Source organism: Mustela nigripes, chromosome 1 (genome assembly GCF_022355385.1).
Source record: "Mustela nigripes isolate SB6536 chromosome 1, MUSNIG.SB6536, whole genome shotgun sequence".
NCBI classification, from domain to species: domain Eukaryota; kingdom Metazoa; phylum Chordata; class Mammalia; order Carnivora; family Mustelidae; genus Mustela; species Mustela nigripes.
Genome location: NC_081557.1, coordinates 109,302,121 through 109,322,235, shown reverse-complemented (window position 1 = coordinate 109,322,235; position 20,115 = coordinate 109,302,121).

The following is a 20,115-nucleotide window of genomic DNA, read 5'->3' as shown; positions in this document are numbered from 1 at the left end:
TGACAGTCCTAGGGAAGTGCCACTCCAAATGGCAGGCACAGGTCAAGCAGTTAAAAGCCATTAGAGCAATTGCCACCCTCTAGAAATCTCCCATGTGAGGATAAGTTGATCATGGAATGAGCTAGATGGACTTTAGACCACCCACCAACCTTAAGCATGTCTATGAACCAAGGTACAGTGAAATCATGCATATCCAGTCCTGTGGCAATCCTGAATAACCATTTCTTTTACCTCGAGGACTACTTTTTTACTCTGACTTGAGCCTAGGTTCTGGAAAATTTCTCCACTGCTATTGTGGTTAAGGGGACTATTGTTTGTCTTAACAGTTTCAAGTTTTTCATCAGACTGTTGAGCAATCAATAGAGCCCTTGGCCCCTGCTACACCAGATTGTTGGGGACCACAATGTCACTCTGCCTTTAAGGCTGTCTCTGGACACTCTCTTTATAATCTCCACCCTCCCCCACTTTATTTGGTCTATGAAAGCCAGTACCAGTGGCTACTGGACAGAGGTTCTTATGCCTATCTTTCGGCCAACCACTCCAAAACTAGTCTTCTACCTTGCTGGCCTTCATACTGGACTCATTGTCTCTGTGTTGTTCCCTTGATTAGTCAAGGTCCATGGACTGACACCTTATGGATCCATGGGACACATATTGCTCTTCTCTTTGCTTCTTAAAATATGGTCTTACTTGTAATCCTTCTTTTTTCCTTAATCAGGATCACTTTGCAAAACTGGGCCTCTCCTGGCATTGGTTCTGGCAACAGGCCAACTCCTCATCCAAGGGAAAGTTTCTCTGTAGGCTTTTTAGGGGTTATGGAAGGAAGTCTCTTTTTACCCATTCCCTTCAAGGCCTAACTTTACAGACTTTGCTGGGTAGCACTCTGACTACTATCCAGCTGGATATGGCTGATATTAGGATCATCATTTTGCCTGCTCTCATAGAATTCAGGCAACAATGTGGAATCCTTGGATCTGAAAGCCTTCCCCTTCTTTCCAAAGTCCCAAAGGCTGCAGACACTTGGACACACAGCTGGTTGAAGATCCGCTCCCTCGAGTCGCAGGGTGAATACTTGGCTATGGGCTACAGGTCTTCTGACTAGAGTGGACACCATGGCAGCCTAGAGGATCCCAGGGATGCCTAGGTGTCAGGAATTAGCGAGAGGCCAGAGATGCCTGATTGCATCAGCAGGCCATATGGGTCCTCTCCCTAAAGTGAACATGGAGTTACTTAGTCTTTTTCCTTCTCCTCTCTCTTCCAGGATGAAGGACAGAATTATGGATAACTCTTTCTCAGTGCCCAGTGACTCTCTCCTGGGCTACATTCCTAAAAGTTGGTAAACCTTTAAACTAGATGTCTTGAAGAAAAGGAAACTGATCTTTTTCTGCAATAACACCTGGCCTCAATATAAATCGGAGGGAAGAGAATTTTGGCCTAAGAATGGGGAACCCTAAATTACAATACTATACTACAATTAGGCCGACTTTTAAACAGCAACAAAAATGGACAGAAATCCCTTATGTATAGACATTTATGGCATTACACCAAAATCCCAATCTCTGGGGGAAATACCATATCTATTATGCACACATCCCTCCTGGTCCTCCTAGCCAAGAACCTGACACTGTAAACAAGCCCCTATTGGGAGGTTCCCCTCCACCTAGGGTACCTACACCTCTGCCATCTGCATCTCCTCCTCCAGAGATGATATTTCTCAAAAAGCCTCTATCTCTTCAGCTCCTTGTCAACCCCAATATCTGTGCCTCCCTGGGAAGGGCAGTCTTGCCGGGCTGACACATAGGGGAACCTCTTACCACCCAGACCCTTCTGAACTAACTATGCCCACTGAGGGAAGTAACAAATTAACAAATTTGTTAAAAAGTAACAAATTCCTGTCTGTGGAGGACCTGAGATAGGCCCTCCACAGACAGGAAAAACAACAACAACAACTGGGGACTTTCTTAGGATGGCAGGATTTTGCTACATCTGGATCCCAGATTTTGGGCTCATAGCATAGCACCTTTATGAGGCCCTTAAAGAAAACAGAGAATGAGCTGCTCAAGTGCACAGGGGAACAGCAAAAGTCTGTTCAAGCCATCAAAGACCTTTTAGCCATCACTCCTGCCCTCAGGATTCCAGATCTAGAAAAGACTTTCTCCTTATATGTAGCTAAAGAATGCAATAGCCCTGGGCGTCCTCACTCAAAACTAGGAGAAATCCCCAGACCTGAGACCTATGTGTCTAAACAACACCAGTGAATGGCCAGGCTGCCTCCATGTGGTAGCAGCCATGGCCATCCTAGGTGAGGAAGCTACTAACCTCACTCTCTCACCCCTGAAAGTCCTAATATCCTATCAGGTACAAGGAATTTCAGAAATAAAGGGAGGACACCAATGGTTGACAGGAAGATACTTAAATAAGTACCAAGTCTTTCTGTTGGATTTCCCAGATATAACCCTTAAAGACACTAAACCCTAAAGCAAACAACTTGTTGGGGCAGAAAAAAAAAAAAATCTGACCCACTCTTGCACTAAAACTATTGAACAAATCTATTCTAGTAGACCTGATCGAAAGGACAAGCCCCTAGAAAATGCAGACAAGGTTTGGTTTATGGATGGGAGCAGCTTTGTAGACAATGGAATTAGGAGAACTGGATCTGTCATTGTTAGCCTCCATCAAATTATAGAGGCCATATCTCTACCACCTAACACCTCAGCTCAAAAGCTGAACTAGTGGGGCGCCTGGGTGGCTCGGCGGGTTAAAGCCTCTGCCTTCGGCTCAGGTCATGATCCCGGGGTCCTGGGATCGAGCCCCACATCGGGCTCTCTTCTCAGCAGGGAGCCTGCTTCCTCTTCTCTCTCTGCCTGCCTGTCTCTCTGCCTACTTGTGATCTCTGTCTGTCAAATAAATAAATAAAATCTTTAAAAAAAAAAAAAGCTGAACTAGTGACTCTTGATGGAGCTCTCCAATTGGGCAAAGACAAAAGGATTAACATTTATACTGACTCTAAATGTCTTTCTGGTTCCACATGCTCATGTGATCATCTGGAGAGAAGGAGGACTTTTATATGAAAAAAAAAAAAAAATCTCTCCTATAAAACGTGATGGCCCTGAGATAAGACAGCTCCTGAAGGCAATTCAAAAATCTCCAGAAGTGGCCACACTCCAGAGGCCACAAAAACAAAAAACAAAACAAAAAAAGCAGCTGCTACAAAGACCATTAAAGCCAATACCTTGGCCTTATGACCCCAGGCCTCTCTGCCCCTAACTAACCCAAAATACACTCCAATGGAGATAGATTGGGCTAAACAAAAAGGATTTAATGAAGACCCTAGTGGATGGTGGATAAGGGAAGACAAAGTACTACTCCCCCCACATAGTGCCAATGGAAAGTCATTAACCAAATACTTGACCCCACCCACAAAGGAAATGACACTGTAACATCACAGGTTACCCATCTCCTCCTCAAAAAGTGACCCAACAGTTAAAGATATTAGTAAGGTGTGTCCTCAGGCCACCATAATAAACCAGGAGGCAGAATGAAACCACCCCTACTTCCAAGAGCAACCCAACATTGAGGAACGTATCCCAGTGAAAACTGGCAAGTAGAATTTACCCAAATGCCACAGGCATGAAGTTATAAATAGCTCCTAGTACTAACTGATACCTTACAGGATGAATGGAAGCATTCCCATGTAGGACAGAAGGGCTTCAGAGATTCCAAATAATACTTAAGGAACTTATCCTACAATTTGGTCTTCCCTGACCTCTACAGCCAAAATCACCCACGAATTAGCTAAAGTCCTTGGAATCAATTATCATTCTCTGCTTCCTGGAGACCTCAATCCTCTGAAAAAGGGAAAAAAGCTAGTCATTACCTCAAAAAGACAATAGCCAAACTATGCCAAGAAACTTGTGAATTGTGGATAATATTGCTGCCCATTGCTCTCCTTCAGGTCAAAACTGTCCCCATATCCAATCTTCCATTTAGTCCCTATGAGATGTTGTATGAAAGAACTGTACTTACCTCAACCTATCGAATTGAAACTGAGGTTCAAGAAATAACCAGACATACCATAAACTTGAGACAAGTTAAAAAAAAAAAAAAAAAAGCCCTACAGAATATGGAAGTAAAATCCTCCTGGCTCCCAACCCCCAAAATTTAACCTCCTCATTCCTCCCAGGAGATATGGTCTTTCTCAAAGACCTGGAACGAGGGCTCCCTCATAGATCAACTCCAGTGCAAATGGATGGGCCCATACCAGGTCATCTTGAGGACACCAACTACAGTCAAACTCCAGGAAATAGCCCTCTGGGTTCACCTATCTAGGATTAAATCCATTCCTTCTCAGTCAACACAGGACACGAAACAGGACACGTGTGAACCCCTGAAGGATCCCAAGCTATTGTTCTGCTAACAAAGCTAAAAAATAAGTAATGTGACTATTCCTGCTGGGAATCCTAGCCTTCTTATTATTTCTTTCCATGTTACTATGCTATTACAGTCTTAGTATGCCTTGGGGAAAAGAACTCTCCTCTTTGCTGGGTATAGCCATACCCAATATGCTTACGCTCCTTATCATGCTTTCAGGGTGTCAACTTCTTTGGGCTCTGAATGGGAAAATAATATTTGGGTCCAGATTACTCCAAACCTCATTTGGAACACCTCCTTAAATAACTGTTGGGTATGTCACCCTTAACTCTCCAGTGACATGGAATAAATCCCACTCATTGGACAACCAGCCCATGGGAAGCAATCCAAAATCACCCAGTTTACAGAAGACTTAAATGGGGACCAAATCCCAACTGAAAAATATCAGCCCACCTAGTTAATATACCGACCCACAAATGTCTGAGCCCCCACTCACTTGTCTGGTTCACCAATTTAGATCCTCAGATGAATATGCCACAAAATACTCTTTGTCCTCCCTATGGAATGCTCTGATGCTACTCACTGCTAGAGGAGCCTGCATCCTGGGCCCTGTCCCATGCAAATGTAGTTCCCCTCATTTCTGTCTACCAGGATGTGATCCCAGACAACTAAGATTGGCCTACAATACTCAGGTACAGACTTCAAGAAAATTCTAAAGTTAAATATGAAATTACAGTAGGGACATGACTACCCAGGATGTCGTCAGATGACTAGGATGACAAGGAGGATAACGACTATTGGGATTACAAGGATGGAGGTAAAGTCATACAAGAGGATCCCTTGACCTCTATAAAAAATGGATTCCTTCAGTATACATGTATGTGCAACAATCAGGGATATGCAGTTCAATGTTTGGACATACATTTTCAATGTTCAGACATAAATCACATATCATCAAACTGCTGGACAATTTGATATGTCTGTGCCCCACATGCACACACTCAAATATCTACCAATAACCCATGGGTCATTAAATCCTCAAAAACATCTAAAACCAGAAAAAAGAGGGGGATAGGTTAATAGTTCTGCAAGCAGTGGCACACACAGGAAGCCTCATTGCCTTGACAGGAGAAATAGTCCACAATAGTGTGACAGCCAAAAACTTCACAAGATCTATGTCATTATTGCCCAATAGTCAGGACAAACCTTTAAACCTTTAGGGCAATCAATATATTTCTTGGTAGCAATGGTGATGAACTACAGAATTGCCTCTGATTATTGGCTGCACAAGGAGGAGTATTAGCCAAATCACATAAGAGTATGTGTTTTGTCTAATATTTCTTGCTGTTTTTACCTTAATGTCTCTGGATAGGTGGAAATGGGAGCAACTAAAATCTTGGAACAAACTATCTGGCTTCACAACTTCAGCCTGAGCTCCACCATTTCTAAATAAATCCTAGACACAGCCTAATCTGCTATTAAATACACTCAGGTGTTACTTACACAGCCTCTTTGCTTACATCTTACCTTTTCTAGGACCCCTGACTCTCCCAATACCGATGCATATTGATGCACATTTTCCCATGCATATTCAATCAACTGTCAAAGTTTGTCCCTTCTAGATCACAACATTTCCATGTTACAATGATGGTCATGCAAGGTTGTCAACCCATCTCCACCACAGACCCTCCTGCAGACACACCAATGAAACCCTGAGAGAGATAGCCAGAAAATTTCATTCCCATACCAGGCGGGGCCAATGCCCCTTAGTCAGTAGGAAGCAGCTACAGGTGACAGATCTGTTCCTTTCTATACCTCTTAAAGAATTAAGGAATGGAATTCTCAAAAGGGGGAAGATGAGGCAGGTAGAACAGGGAAAGGTAGAGTAACTGCAAGCCGAAAAAGAACAGGAAGGTGAACCTGACACCTGTCAGGGTATTCGGGACAACTGAGTAAATCCTGTGATAGCCCTGTGATTTCTCATGTCTACAAGCACCCTGTTGCTCCAACCCATGCCACAGGTGGGCACAAAGACCCAGTTAGCCTGCAAATGATCACTCTTCCATTCAGGGATCCAGAGGACCAATTGTGCAATCAGAGTATATGCAAAAAAAAAAAAAAAAAAGACTGCACTTGGTATAGTAATTAGCATAGACCATGCGTAATAACATCCACAGTTCTTGGAAGACCTCCCTGTTTTCACAACCCTGCAAAAAGATTCCACCCCTTTATTATAACTGCCCAACTGCCCATAAAGATCAGAGCCCCACACCTAACAGGCAACTAACGTCCTCTATCTGAGTGTGCCCAGACTCTTTTCTCTCAAGTGTGTACTTTCATTTTGCAATGAAGCTTCTGCTATACTTTACTTTGACTCATCCTTAAATTCTTTCTCAGAGGGAAGTCAAGGACCTGGCACCAGCTAGTGATTGCAGTCTCAGGGCACAAGAACTCACCCAGTCTCCAGTATCAAGTGCAAATGAAATCACATAGCTATTTCTGACTCATCTACTACCAGAAGTGGCTTCAGCTTGAGGAGAGGCAAGCTCAATTAGGCAGTATGTGAACAATTTCAGGGAAATGGAGTCTGCTTCTTAGAATCTACAACAATGCAAAAGATCACCTGGTGGGGCCTCAACACCCCTATTACATCTTTTCACAGGTGGAAGAGCTACTAACTGCAGAAGTGACGTCAGTCCGGGCTTGTAAAGGTGCTGACTGGGGATGGGCATGATCAGATGTTGCTCCGGGTGATGTTTGGCTCTCACTGGCCACCTTTCATCTGGAGCATCTCATAGCTCTTTACAGGAGATAGTTAATTACACTTCCTGAGGCTTCGGGCAGGAACATGCATCACACTTACGTCCATGACTATGTCAGAAGAAATGCTCAAGGACTAATTACTTTGCATTTGTATGTATCATCTTCTTTCACACGGGATCTCAAAGTGATTTCCCAAGGTAAGCAGAAGAGTTAATTGCTTTGTTATTGGGAGGTCTACAGCATCTCTGGGGCAGAAGGGTCTAGTCACAAATGATTCTTGCTGTTCAGGTTGACACTCGAGTCTTCCAGAGATGAGAACCCAAAAGAAAGATAGTTTAGAAAAAGGAAAAGCAGTCCAGGGGTGGCCTGTCATGGAATCATAGAATGTTAGAACTGGATAGACCTCCAGACATCATCTAAATTCATGCTGTCCAATGTGGTAACCCCTGACCATGCGGGACCACTATGCACTCAAACCATGCTGGGCCAATTGCAATCTGTCATAAGTGCTACACACCAGACTTTGAAAAGCTAATACATAATTAGATGTAAAATGTCTCGCAAATAATGTTTACACTGATTACCTGTTGAAACAGTAATAATTTGGATATATGGGGTTAAAGTGATTAAAAATTTACTTCTTTTGATTTTTAAATTGTGCCTGCTAGAAAATTTTTAATTCCATGTTTCTCACATTATATTTCTATGTGACAGTGCTGACCTAGATTACTTCCCTCCTTTCAAACATAACTAACCTACCACTTAAAGAGAGGAGAGTCTGATTTGTCTAAGGGGGACTGCTCGCAGAGCTAGGACTGAAACCCACATCTCCTAACTTCCTTGATAAATATACTGTCCATTACACTTCAACAAGCAATTGCCCCTTCTCCATCCCATCATCTTGTAACAGTTGACACCATGAGAGTGCTGACAGAACTGTGTGCCCTCTTGCATAATCAGAAAGAATATGATCTCCAAGCCATCCCACTGAAATATACTCTCTGAAAGCAGTGTATCTACTCAACCTAACTCACCCCAAGCCCAGCCAAGGTAAGCTTCTGTCTTACCCTAAACCATGCTTGCAAGCAGGTTGCTACCCAAGACCTAGGCAGTGTAGAAATTCTAGAGTCAAGAGTGCAGTCTTCAGGTGCCCTCTTGCTCTTCCAAAATTAAAGTCCAAGAGCACACCTGCAGTTGTGAAACCAATCACTACTTTGAAAGTCAATTGTTCATCATCTCAGAAACTAAACTTTCCAGAGTAATGTTACAGAATACAATAAAACCTTTCCTTCTCGAAAACTCTGTCCAACAGCCTGATATGAAGAGAATTAACAGTTGGGCAATTCTTCTCTACTACTGGATTCTCTTCCTCTGGATGGTCCTAAAGAAGGGAAAGTAACAGCTGAACCAGTAACAACTGTTAACTTGATATTCCTAGATGTGTCCAAAATTCTACCTGAGTAATCTCAAGGGAGACCACATTTTCCTAAGTCTGCAGTTGGGACAGTCAGGACATGTAATCTGCCATCTTTCCAGGGGCCTAAAGGAAGACCCTACATTGCCTGAAAGGAAACAGCATGGTCCTCCTGTCATTATCAGGGGGACTTTCGCAAGATACCAGTCTTTACCTGATTTTTTCATTTGGAAAAATCAAGCATTTGTGTCACTGGAACAATCAGTGTCATCCACGGCCATCAAGCCCACTCAACTGACAAAAAAAGAACACTAAGGAAACTAGTCCACATTGAGAATCTCCATCTCTCTGAGCCCCCGGGGGTCACCCTTGAAAAGTCCACCAAGTATGTAAAAGGGTTCCTCAGCTGTGTGGCTTCCCTTTTTGCTAGTTCCTCCCTTTCTGCCACTTCCCAACTTCTGTTCATCAGTGTCTCCAGGTTCTTTGTGCCTGGCACCATACCTAAGGCTTCCACACACTTGATCTTACCTATCTTCTCATTAAATACGATCAGACAGATTCACTTTACTTGCCTCTCATCGAAATTACCCATTGATCCTGAATGCCAGACATCTCCATCTCCTGTCTTCTAGGCCACAGAGTTCTCTTACACTAAAGTACATCCTGATCACCTTCCTCAGCTCCGTCCAAAGCAAAAGAGCTTGCACATCAGTTATTTTCATTCTAATCTGAGATATTACACCGTCTGCATTCTATAAGACAATTAGGATTTGGGGTTTTTTTTAAAGATTTTATTTATTTGTTTGAGAGAGAGATAGAGAGCGCAAGTGGGAGTGATGGGAGGGGCAGAGGGAGAGGGAGAAGCAGACTCTCTGCTGAGCAGGGGCCCCACACAGGTCTCAATCCCAGGACCCCAAGATCATGACCTGAGCCAAAGGCACACATTTAACTGACTGAGCCACCGAGGCACCCCAATAAAACAATTGTTTTAAAGCAGTGTCCCTTATTTTGACGTAAAGAGATTCATCCCCCCATGGACTGGAAAGGGGCATAAGCAGAGCATAAAGAAAATGTCTGGCTCAGGATGGGGCTACACTCAAAGTAGTTTAATGTGGTAAGGAGTAGGTTGTGGTGGAGAGAGGGGTATGTCCCTGAGGTGACTTTACCAGACAGGGATAGCCTGCAAAGAGGAGGGGGAGCCCCTGCCTGCCAATCCAGGTGAGTTCTGCAGCGCAGTCTGGAGCACCTCAGTTCAGGCCCCGGGGTGGGCAGACACAGACAAGTTATACAAGTGTGCATAATTTTACTTTGTTTTCATTTTCCACATGAAAAAAAAAAAAAAAAAAAAAAAAAACTTTGTACCTTTTATAAGGTCACCAAAAGACATGACGATTTATGAGCTGAGTTCATGTGTTATGCATCGTTCTGTCACATTTCCAATAGGTATGGATTCCATTCTCTCTAAGGGAGTGGGCATGCACCCTTCTCCCAGGGCCCTCGCCTCTGCCTGATAGACAGTCATGAGCTCAGGCCTAGATCTAGTGCCCCTTGAAACCCCAGGGCCTTGGCAAATGAGTGCTGTGCACCATCCTTGAAGAAAGTTTCTGTTTTCCCCTAGGCAACGGTATAATTGCCTTCCTGCAAGTACTCCTCCTCACTGGAGAAAGGGTTCTGCTCATTTTTCATTGTCAGTTACTTCCTTTGGCTTCTGCTGGATCTTAGTAATTGTACTGGCTTTGCAACGGTTCATGAACATTAGGTAGATGGTATCACTTACATGTGGAATTTTTAAAAAAGAAGAAGAAGAAAGAAAATGTTCCACTCAGACACAGAGAGTAGAAGAGTGGTTGCCAGACACTGGTGGGAGCAATAGGGAGAGATTGGTAAAAAGATCCAGATTTCAGTAATAGGATGAATAAGGCTGAGGATTTACTGTGTAACATAGTGACTATAATTAATAACACTGTACTGTATTTTGTACTTGTAATTGAAATTTACTCAGAGGGGCACCTGGGTGACTCAGGTTGTTAAGCGACCAGCTCTTGGTTCGGTTCAGGTCATTTTCTCAGCATCATGGGATCGAGCCACGGGTCAGTCTCTAGGATCAGCAGGGAGTCCCCTTGAGATTCTCTGTCTCCCCCTCCCTCTGTTCCTGCCCCTACTGAAGCTCACTCTCTAAAATAAATTAATAAATCCTTCAATAAAATTTACTCAGAGAGTAAAATCGAAATATTCTCACCAAAAAAATAAAAAGTTAAGTATTTGGGGTGATGGATGTGTTAAATAATTTGATGGGGGGGATTCTGTCACAATGTACATGGTACCTCAAATCATCATGTTGTACACTTTAAATGTCTTCCAATTTTATTTGTCAATGATACCTAATTATAGTTGGGGGAGGGGCAGAGCACATTAGAAAGGATTTCATCTGACTCTCAACTTTGGCCAGAAAGAATTTAATTGGCTCAAGCTTCAATTTGCTCATTTGTAAAGTGGGAATAATGATGGCAATTTTATAATATTATTTGGGGCATTCAGTAAGATTACATATGTGTGAAATCCTCAGATATAAACTTTTATGTATAATAAGCTTTTAATAAATACCAACTGAACCTTAATCTGAACTACTTGAATCTCCAATCTTGAATTGGTTTGTCTTATGCAAGATATATGTGTCAGTCATTCTGATTTGTTTAAAGATGTTCCTTATTCACTTTGTTTAAAAACCCCTCCCTCACTTGTCAAAAAGGTGGCATGTTTTGTTGGGCCATTTAGATAGCCTCACAGTATTAAAAAACTTTCTTAAAACTGGTCATATTTTGTCCATATCCATCTTCTTCCATTGTCATCTTGAATTCCATCTTTTGTTTAAAAGTAATAAAATGAAAAAAATCTTTAAAAAAAATTTTTTTAAAAAGTAATGAAATGAAGTATGAGGATTTCATTTCCCAAACTCTGGGATGCCTCTCTAAATTCTCTCAGACTCATGTGCCCTCTCTCTCCTTCCCCTTTACTCTAAGGAATTTGTGAAGTGCACAGATCGTCATTCTCAAAGTTCAGGCAGTAGATATTTGGAGGAAGGGTAATCGGAATCAGTCACGCATTGCTGTGCTCACTTACCTTTAGAGCTGAAGGAATCTGCTAATATGGATAAATTTATTTGTTGGGGATGTGTCAAAGTTACTCTGCACAAAAGAGTCAATATGTCTCAAAGAGTCAATATGTCTCCTCAGCATGTGAAATCCCAAAAACTATACTGTCACAGGGAAGCCTGATGACCTAGAGTTGCTCATGAAAGAGACCATCACAATGTCACTGCAAGTTACTGCCTGTATCTGGGTGGTGAGAATGGGGAGATAGAACAGCTGGAGCCATAGAGCAAATTTACTGAAGGTGGAAGGGGAATTCTCCACCTAAGGCAAGTGGAGCTATTGGGGCAAAAGGAATGGGGAGAGAGGGTGGAAGAACACATGCTCTGGTGGTGGTAGCATGTTATGGAGCTAGAGCCATAAAAGCATGAAGTCGATTGGAGTCCTCCATTGAGATGTCTGGGAATGAGAAAGTGCACGGGACTTCAGCCAAAGCTGCTACATGGAAGGTTAGACTACTCAGTATGTCCCTTCTCATCCTGATATTAGAAAATTAGACCCTGTGTTTGATCCAGAGATCTTCTGCTTTCTGAGCCCTGAGAAGCACTGAATGGAAATGCTGACCAACAGAATTCATGTTTGTGAATGGAGGTCAGGTTGGTGTTGTGGGAAGATGTACTGAAAGACTTACCTCTTCTGCCAGAGGGGAATCCAGAGTCCTGCCATATCTGAGAGACTAGAGTAGGGACAGAACAGAAGGGGGACAGTAACAGAAGAGCCCTGGAATATCAGCAGAGGGCCCAGCAGCAGAGCACAGAGGACAGACAGTGGCTAGAGAGGGAGACTGGGCCCCAAAGATGGGTCAGGAGGAAAGTCAGGGAAAGAAAAACCCTGGGAGTGGGGCGAAGCAGCACATTGGGGAACCTGTCAGCAGCGGGTGCTCCAACTGGCAGACCGCGGCCCTGATGCAAACAAAGTGTAGTATCAGGCCTGGCACAGATTGTGCTGGGGGGAGTGGGGGGAGGGACAGCATGGGGCAAAGACCTGTAATCCCAGCAGGGTAGGATTTGAAGAAGAAACAGTGGTTGCTTTGGTTGTGTGTGCAGGGTTTTCTTATACTGATATCTTCTTTACAGTTAATACTTCTTTACAGTTAGCACTTTGTTTTCCTCTAAAGGAATAGCTTAGCCTCTTTCTACTCTCCTTCCAGTCTCCTGTTAAATTTAAATTTAGTCATTCTGGCATCCTGGTGTCCTTTCAATATTTCCTTGATTTAAAAGATCAATAATATCAAGCTCTCTTAAATTCAATTTAGAATCTTTCTTTTTTTTCTATCCTTGAATTTAAAATAGATTTTGCTTTATTATCAATGGTGTTTAATTTGTAATGCTATAACATGTTGGGGGGGGGTCCATCAGCTATGATGAAGTTTTAAAGAGACACCTACCACATGTGTCTGGGTATCTAGGAATTTTTTAATTACAATCAACAGAAACAAACCTTGACCTAAGGAAGAAAAAAAGATGTTTATCATATGAAGACAGTGAAATTCACAGCCTATGAAGGAAGAGCTGAACAGGCCCACATCTGTGAGGATAGGTGTGTAAGAACTATGATTAACTGCTTCTCTTGAACATGAAAAATGGAGGAAGAGATATTCCCCCAAATGAAAGGGGTACTTTTATTAGAAAATAAAGTAAAAGATGTTGGCAGACCAAAGCAACACATAGACACAACCCAGTCAAATTCAAACCCTTCCTAGTGAGTAGCAATTTTTCTCTTTAAAAAGTGCCTTACCTATCCTTCTAGCTCCCTATGCTGGGTGATTTAGAAGGAAAACTCAAAGGGGCCATCTCTTGTAAGCTATTTTCCAAGAAAATGTTAAATAGCCATCCCTCCTTTTCTTCTCCTTTGGGTTTTGTATTACCCTTATTCACTTTCCAGATGCACACAAATCCAGACTGGGTATTTAGACCAAAAGAAAGAAGGGAAAGAAGGAAGGGACGATGGAATAAAGGAAGAAGGGGAGTGGGAAGAAGAAAAGAAAGAAGGAGGGAGGGGGGAGATGGAGAGGAGAGGAAGGAAGAAAGAAAGAGAGAGGAAGGAAAGAAAAGAGGAAGAAAGGAAGGAAGGAAGGGAGGGAGGGAGAAATGAAGAAAAATGGAAGGAGGAGGATGGATGGAAGATAAAGCCTCCCAGTAGGAAAAGAAGTAAAACTCTTTTCTATTCACATATAGCATGATCTTGTTCACTAGGGAATCCACTAAAAACAAGATTTGAATAAACAAGTTCAGGAAAGCTGCAGGATACAAATTAATATACAAAAATCAATTGTACTTCTGAACTGACATAAATAATCCAAAAATGAAATTTTTTTTAAATTCCATATACGATAGAATAAAAAAATAGAACAGTGGGGGGAAAGTTAACAAAAGAAATGGAAGTCTTTTACACTGAAAACTATAGAATAATGTTGCTGGAAAAAAAAAAACTAAAAAAGATCTAAACAAGTGGAAAGGCATCCCATGTTCATGGATCGGAAGACAATATTGTTACAGTGGCAGAACTCCCCAGACTGTTGTACAGATTCAATATAAATCTATCAAAAATCCAGGTGTTTCTTTGTAGAAAGTGGCAAACTGATCCTAAAATTTATGGGGAAATACAAGGACCTAGAATAGCTAAAACCATATTTAAAAAATAAAAACAAAGTTGGAGGACTTACACTTCCTTATTTCAAAATTTATTCTAACGTTGTAGTAATCAAAGGGCACCTGGGTGGCTCAGTCAGTTAAACATCCAGCTCTTGATTTCAGCTCAGGTTAAGATCTCAAGGGTTATGAGACAGATCCCCATTTTGGACTCTGTACTCAGTGAGGAGTCTGCTTGAGATTCATTCTCTCTCTCTCTCTCTCTGCCACTCCCCTCCACCCCCAACCCCGTGTGCAGCACATACTCTTTCTCTACTTCTCTCTAAAATAAATACATAAATCTTCTACTTATAGCTGTCCAGTTTTCCCAGCACCATTTATTGAAGAGACTGTCTTTTTTCCACTGTATATTTTTTCCTGTTTTGTCAAAGATTATTTGACCATAGAGTTGAGGGTCCGTATCTGGGCTCTCTACTCTGTTCCACTGGTCTATGTGTCTGTTTTTATGCCAGTACCATGCTGTCTTGGTGATCACAGCTTTGTAATAAAGCTTAAAATCAGGTAACATGATGCCCCAGTTTTATTTTTGTTTTTCAACATTTCCTTAGCGATTCGGGGTCTCTTCTGATTCCATACAAATTTTTGGATTATTTGCTCCAGCTCTTTGAAGAATACCAGTGGAATTTTGATCGGAATGGCATTAAAAGTATAGATTGCTCTAGGCAGTATAGACATTTTAACAATGTTTATTCTTCCGATCCAAGAGCATGGAATGGTCTTCCATCTTTTTGTGTCTTCTTCAATTTCTTTCATGAGTGTTCTGTAGTTCCATGAGTACAGATCCTTTACCTCTTTTGTTAGGTTTATTCCCAGGTATCTTATGGTTCTTGGTGCTATAGTAAATGGAATCAATTCTCTAATTTCCCTTTCTGTATTTTCACTGTTAGTGTATAAGAAAGCCACTGATTTCTGCACATTGACTTTGTATCCTGCCACGTTGCTGAATTGCTGTGTGAGTTCTAGTAGTTTGGGGGTGGAGTCTTTTGGGTTTTCCATATAAAGAATCATGTCATCTGAGAAGAGAGAGAGTTTGACTTCTTCATTGCCAATTTGGATACCTTTTATTTCTTTTTGTTGTCTAATTGCTGTTGCTAGGACTTCTAATACTATGTTGAACAAGAGTGGTGAAAGTGGGCATCCTTGTCTTATTCCTGATCTCAAAGGGAAGGCTGCAAGCTTTTTCCCATTGAGGATGATATTTGCTGTGGGTCTTTCATAGATAGATTTGATGAGGTTCAGGAATGTTCCCTCTATCCCTACACTTTGAAACGTTTTAATCAGGAACGGATGCTGGATTTTGTCAAATGCTTTTTCTGTATCAATTGAGAGGACCATGTCGTTCTTCTCTCTTCTCCTATTAATTTGTTGTATCACATTGATTGATTTGCGAATGTTGAACCATCCTTGTAGCCCAGGGATAAATCCCACCTGATCATGGTGGATAATCTTTTTAATGTGCTGTTGGATCCTGTTGGTTAGGATCTTGTTGAGAATCTTAGCATCCATATTCATCAGTGATATTGGTCTAAAATTCTCCTTTTTGGTAGGGTCTTTGCCTGTTTTGGGGATCAGGGTAATGCTGGCTTCATAGAAAGAGTCTGGAAGTTTTCCTTCTGCTTCAATTTTTTTGAAACAGCTTCAGGAGAATAGGTGTTATTTCTTCTTTGAAAGTTTGGTAGAATTCCCCAGGGAATCCGTCAGGTCCTGGGCTCTTGTTTTTTGGGAGGTTTTTGATCACTGCTTCAATCTCGTTATTAGATATATAAATCTTTAAAAATAAAATTATAGTACTCAAGACAGCATAGTACTGGCATAAAGATAGACACTGCCATAAAGATAGATCAACAGAATGGAAATGAGAACCCAGAAATAAATTTTTACACTAATAGTCCATTTATTTTCAATAAGCATGCCAAAAAAATTTCAATGGAGAAAGAAAAGTCTTTTCAACAAACGATTCTGCGATAGCTAGATATCTAAAAGCAACAGAATGAAGTAGAACCCTTTGCCTAAAACCATACAGAAATATCAACTCAAAATAAGTCATAAACCTAAATGTAAGAACTAAAACTATGAAGTTCTTAGGAGAAAACATGGGAGTAAATCTTCATGATCTGGGATCAGACAATGGTTTCTTAGAAGACAGAACACCAAAAGCACACACACACACAGACAAAAAAAAAAAGAAAAGAAAATTTTTTCTCATTAAATTAAAAACATTTTTATTGCAAGAGATACCATTAAGAAACTAAGAAGACAGTCCACAAGATGGGAAAAAACATTTGTAAATCATGTATCTGATAAGGTACTTATTTCCAGAATATACAGCAAAACTTTACTACTCAATAATAAAAAACAAGCCCATTAAGAACTGAATAAACATTACCCCAAAGAAGATACAAAAATGGCCAATGAACATATGAAAAAATGTTCAAAACAAAATTAGCCATTAGGCAAATGTAAAGCAAAACCCCAAGAGACATCACTTCATACCCACTAGGGCTATAGTGTCAGAGACATGGAGAAATTAGAAACCTCATTTGTGACTAATAAGAATGCAAAATAGTACAGCCACTTCAAGAAACAGTTTGGCTGTTTCTCAAAATGTTAAACATAAGGTTACCATATGACCCAGCATTTCTACCCCAAGGTGTATTCAGAAGAAAAATAAAAACATATGTCCACATATAAGAAAAAATCTGTACATGAATGTTCTATAACAGATTTATTCACAGCCCAAAAGTGGAGGTAACCCAAATGCCTATCAATTGATGAGGGGATACATAAGATACAGTATCTGTACCTATGGAATGTCATTCCGCAACAAAAAGAAATGAATATAGACACATGCTACAACATGGATAAACAGTGAAAACGTTATGCTAAGTGAAAGAAGCCAGTTGTTTTAAAAACCACACATTGTATGGCTTTATTTATGTAAATGTCCAGAATAGACAAATCTATAGGACAGAAAGTAGATCAGTGGTTACCTAGGCATAGGAGAGATAGAGAAAAGTAAGGAATGGACTACACGGGGTATGTGTTTCCTTTTGGGGATGAGAAAAGTATCCTAAACTTAAATATAGTTGTATTAGTCTTTTAGGGCTGCCATAACAAAATACACAGACTTGGGGCACTTAAGCAACATGTATTTATTGTTTTGTAGTCCTAAAGGCTGAAAGTCCAAGATCAAGGTGTCATCAGGTTTGGTTTATTCTGAGAAATTTCTTTGGCCTCTGTGCCTACATTTGTTGGCCCTTCAGTGTGTGGGTGGTCTGTGTCTAATTTCCTCCTCCTATAAAGCACCAGTCATAGTGGATTAGGGACAATCATATGAATTCATCTTTTCTTAATTACCTATTAAAAGACCTATCTCCAAATATAATCACTAAGGTTGAGACATCAACATATGAGTTTTGGGGGCACACAGTTGAGCCCATAATAGTGATGATGGATGCATCGAATATACTAAAAACCACTGAACTGTGTAATTCAATGGGTGAATTTTTAGCATATGAATTATATCTCGTTATAGCTTTAGTTTAAAAGGGGAAATGGGCTGCACCTAGATCGCGCAGTTGGTTAAGCATCTGACTCTTGGTTTCAGCTCAGCTCCTGATCTCAGGGTTGTGAGACTGAGCCTCATGACAGCTGCACACTGAGCAGAGTCCACTTGACTTTCTCTTCCTTTCCTTCTGCCCCTCCCCCACCCTGTGCTCACACTTGCTCTCTCTAAAATGAATAAATAAATCTTTAAAAAAAGTAAAAAGGGAAATGGGGAGGCATTTAAGATTTCCAAGAGGGAGAGTAAAATGATCCTATCTTTTTTACAATAAATTTTCTGGAAGCCACATCTAGGATAAAAGGACAAGGAGGCTGGAGACAAAATGCACAATATAGAGATTATTACGATAATCCAGATTGGATGTCCTGGAAGTCTTAACTAGACCAAGGGTACTAAAACAAGAAAGAAAGGAGAAGACAAGAGTGGATTTTTGCCTGGTTAAATGCAGCCCCCTGCCAGAAAACATCTCTATGGGCAGGCTACAGGCTGAGCCCATGGACAGGTCGCATAGACAGTTGGAGTGGTGTGCAGGATTCCGAGAAGTCTCTAGGAGCCTTGAAGTCCTGGCCAATATCTGCCCAAAATTTCCATACAGCTTTGTTTTAAACTGTGCTTAATGCTTTGAATGAAATAAATTCTTCTTTTCTGTGTTACTCAGAAGGAGTGGTTCATTAAATCATTACCATTCACTCATGTATTTATCACAGATGATTCCAAAGGATCTGTTGGTCACTTGGTTGGCCCTAAGGGCTGTGACCGTCTGGCAGGTACTGCCAAGGGGTAGGCAAGAATGAGAAATGCAGAGCACGTATGAGGAGGGGCTTACATTAGGCTCCCCATGTGGGCATTGGTAGGGGAGGGACACAGTTCAGGGAGAAGAATAGGGAAGGGCATGGGAAGCATGTTTCTTGGGCCTTGCCCTGTACTGCACTAGGAAATTGGTGCAGCCTTGATTTAACATGGATATGTTTATTTTATATGTTATTTATATGTTATTTTTATTATATGTTTATTTTCTATGATTCCTTGTTTGAAACTTGATTTTTTGGTATATTTTGTATATTTCCCTGCTATGGTCAAAATATATAATATAAAATATTATATGTTTATTTTCTATGATTCCTTGTTTGAAACTTGATTTTTTGGTATATTTGGTATATTTCCCTGCTATGGTCAAAGTCCAGTACAACCAAGTTGGGTAAAAATGTATCTACATAAGGTAATGCTTATTCTGTGTTCATGGATACATATGTAACTATGCTTCTCTCTCTCTCTCTCTCTCTCTTTCACACACACACACACACACACACACACACACACACTCACTCACTCACTCCAAAAACACTTGTAGAAGTACATTGGTCTCTGGGCCCCTAGTCTTTCCTTATACCATCCTTTCTCTCCTCTATCAAGAACTTGACCCCCTCCAGCCTTCTCTTCCTTCTCCCTTCACCATTTACTTTTTTAAAAAATTGGATTCCCATTTAAAGAGCGAATTCAGTCCAGAGAAGCAGAGATTCAACACTTAAAGACTCCATTTTGTCCAGCAGCTCCATCACTAACCAAGTATATCATCTTGGGACTCTCGTCTCTGACCCTTTGGTTTCCTCATCTCTAAAATGACTATAGCATCTCCTGCTTCACAGGGTTGTTGGGAAGTTCTAATGAAATCAGAGGTATGTTTGGACTAATACATCAAAATAAAAGGCTCTGCACAGCAAAGGAAACTATAAACAAAACTGAAAGACAAACTACAGAATGAGAGAAAATATTTGCCAATGACATATCTGATAAAAGGTTAGTATCCAAAGTATATAAAGAACTTATACAACTCAACACCCAAAATACCACAAACAGTCGAATTAAAAATGGGCAGAAGACATGAACAGACATGTCTCCAAAAAAGATATACAGATGGCCACAGACTCATGAAAAGATGTTCATCATCACTGGTAATCAGGGAAATGCACATCAAAACCACAATGAAATGTCACCTCACACCTGGCAGAATGGCTAAAATCAATACCATAAGAAACAACAGTGATGGCAAGGATGTGGAGAAAATAGGAATCCTCATGTACTATTGATGGGAATGCAAACTGGTACTGCTACTGTGAAAAACAGTATGAAGATTCCTCAAAAATTTAGATTTTATTTATTTATTTGACAGAGATCACAAGTAGGCAGAGAGGCAGGCAGAGA